Source organism: Diachasma alloeum, unplaced genomic scaffold (genome assembly GCF_001412515.2).
Source record: "Diachasma alloeum isolate Michigan unplaced genomic scaffold, Dall2.0 Dall_scaffold_00379, whole genome shotgun sequence".
NCBI lineage: Eukaryota > Metazoa > Arthropoda > Insecta > Hymenoptera > Braconidae > Diachasma > Diachasma alloeum.
Genome location: NW_021680518.1, coordinates 52,941 through 55,901, shown reverse-complemented (window position 1 = coordinate 55,901; position 2,961 = coordinate 52,941).

Below are 2,961 nucleotides of genomic sequence, written 5' to 3'. Positions count from 1 at the left end.
TGAGTCATCTCAACTTAACTTTCGGAAACAATTTTTTTGGTCTGCTTGAACCCAAATAATGGGACCATCTGATGATTCTGAACGATGATGTCAATTATTGTGATAATTAATGATAAATTTTTGATTTTTATTCCAATAAATTCCATCAATTATTTATTACTTACGTAATAATTGAATTTTCATTCTCGTTTAGTGTCATCCGAATCAGTTTCATCTCAATGAATCAATGAAAAAATGAATATTAACTGATTATAATCAGCGACGGAAGTGTCTAAATTTTCCTCATGCCTCCAACGATAAATTCTAGAATTGTCCCGACCACGTGCTCGAGCCTCGAAATAAATATGGCGCTGAAAGCGTCGAGCACTCCCCACCATCAAATGTCCTAACATCTCACAGTACAACTCCAGAAACCCAAAAATAATCTGAGAAGATCTCAATTGCTCGACAAATCGCAAATTGTTGCTGAAATTTCATCATTTTGTACAAGCACTGACATCGCGAAGCACGTGAGGGCAATTTACATAAATACACCCTCTCTCGGGACAATCACGTGTGCAGATATAAAACCACGTTGTCAGACGCCAGCATAATTTTATATCGAATTTTTCCTTCAGTAAATGTCCGTGAAAATTGTAAGCTTCCCTCCGTAAACATTTAAAAATATCAGCTCCAATTTATTGCGGCATTTTAATTTATTTTTATCTAGAATTTATTATGAAATCGTTGCGGAGGAGATAAAGAACAACTGGAGGCTATCACGTGACAGTTCCCTTGAAAAATCTCAAGTGGTTCCGCATATTCATCAGAATGGAAGAATTAATTCATTTGTTTCGTAAAGAAAAATCCGAATCTCTTCAAATTGAAGATTATTTTTCAAGTAATCATTAGGATTCTGTTTTTTAAATACGGACAGCCAAAAAATTATTACAGGAATTTAATTTGGGATAGCGCATCAGCATGGCGAGAGTTTATAAGTAAAATTATCGAATTAGATGCATAAATTCATTTATTTTTTTATTTTTATTTTATTATACACACACATATATATATATATGTGATAGTAGTTGAGCTATGCAGAAAAGATAAACGGGGAAAATATAGTTGAAAAATGGGTTTCACTCAACCCGAAAATCTTGTTTTTCATCTATGAGGTATTCCATGCCAACTGAGTCAACGGCTGACCTTCACCCTCTTGAACATTGATGGCGATTTTTTCTACGATTGAGGGGCTTGAAAAACTATCTTTCAAATTTTTTAAGATTTTTTTGACAGCCCAGTTCGGAAATATGATTTTTTTCAAATTGTTCGTTTTTTTACAATAACTCGAGTTCTACTCATCCGATTTCGATTTATTGGGGGCCAATAAGAACCTACAATTTCTAGTATATTACATAGATGTCTTATGATAATTAATAAACAGTCAGTGGTTTTCACGGCCAATTTTGCGGTCATGACGTCACGAAGACGGTCAGGTAACATATCATTGATCGAAAAAGAAGAGAGTGGGCAGTTGTCGTCATTCATTGGCCGATGCGCACCTCTGGATTGGGTTAGGTTAGCTCGAGCCATTGTGATTGGTCCACCACTCGACCGTCTGTTTGACGTCATTAGCGATTTCAAAGCGCTTGAAATCTTCAGCTTTTAACAATTAAATATGAATTAATGAGCAATATTTCGAACGTTTGTGAATGAAAAATGAATTCAGTAGTGAAGTGGTAAACCGATATAAATCGATTTTGACAATTTCCTAGTTTTCAATGAATATTTCAAAATCTAAGGGAAATAGCCAAATTTTTGTCACTAACTTTTTTATCGAGCAAATTAAGAGCTACAAAAATGGAAATCACAACAGTTTCGCTATTTCCTTTAGATTCCGAGATATTTATTGAAAACTGGCCAATAGTCAAAATCTACTTATACCGGTTTACCATTTCGTTACTGAAGTATTCAGGTCTCAAACTTGAGATTTGAAAATGGAATTCCCTATTCCGACAGACGGCGCTGCGGCATAAGCACTCCCCCCCCCCCCCCTATAAAATCTAGGGGAAATATTTATTCCGTTCATCGAACTGAAAAATTTTGGGAAAAATGATCAGAAATTCTGATAAATATCAACATTTAAGATGATATAGATGTGAGCTCTTAAAAATTATGATTGATAGGGGAGAGTGGGGCAATATGATGAAGCCGTAAAATGACTGATGCAATTCAAGCAAAAAAATGTTTTTTTCGTCAACTTTTTTCATTATTCGAAGTACTGAAGAGCATAATAATAATTTTCTATTCGTCTTATAATTCAATTAATTAGATTAGACCGATTACACTCTTCTTTTTCATTCGATTGAAATTCAGTATTACATTTTCCTTTTTCCCTGAGGAATACTGAAACCAAACGCGGCATCCATCCGGAAGCCAACATTGTCAATAATAATAATAATAATAATAATAATAATAATAATAATAATAATAATAATAATAATAATAATAATAATAATGAAACATTTTAGATGATATAGATTTGAGCTCTCAAAAATGGTGATTGACATGTAGGGGAGGGTGGGGTGAAATGGACACTTTAGGCTTTTTAAAATTATCCATAAATCAGAAACAAATTTATCAATTGAGCTCAGTTTAGGCTCGTCACAAAGGGAAAGAATTGTTCTTTGCATTGAAAAAAAAAAAATTATTAAATTTCATCAACATTTCAACCCCTCATTAACATTTGAAAAAAAGTCAAAAGTTTCCGTTTTACCCCAACCTCCCCTAAATTCAGTAGAAGTGTCCTACACTACTAGGGTCCTAGGGGAATTAACATGGGAAGTGTCCGAACTAGTGACTCTCAGGATGAAAAGGTCTGCTCCCGTGAAAAAAAATTCCACCAGAGTCTGAATTCCCCAGCGTTGAGAACCACCTCCGAACCTCTCACGCAAACCCCGAGGAAAGGTTCTCACCTAGTGC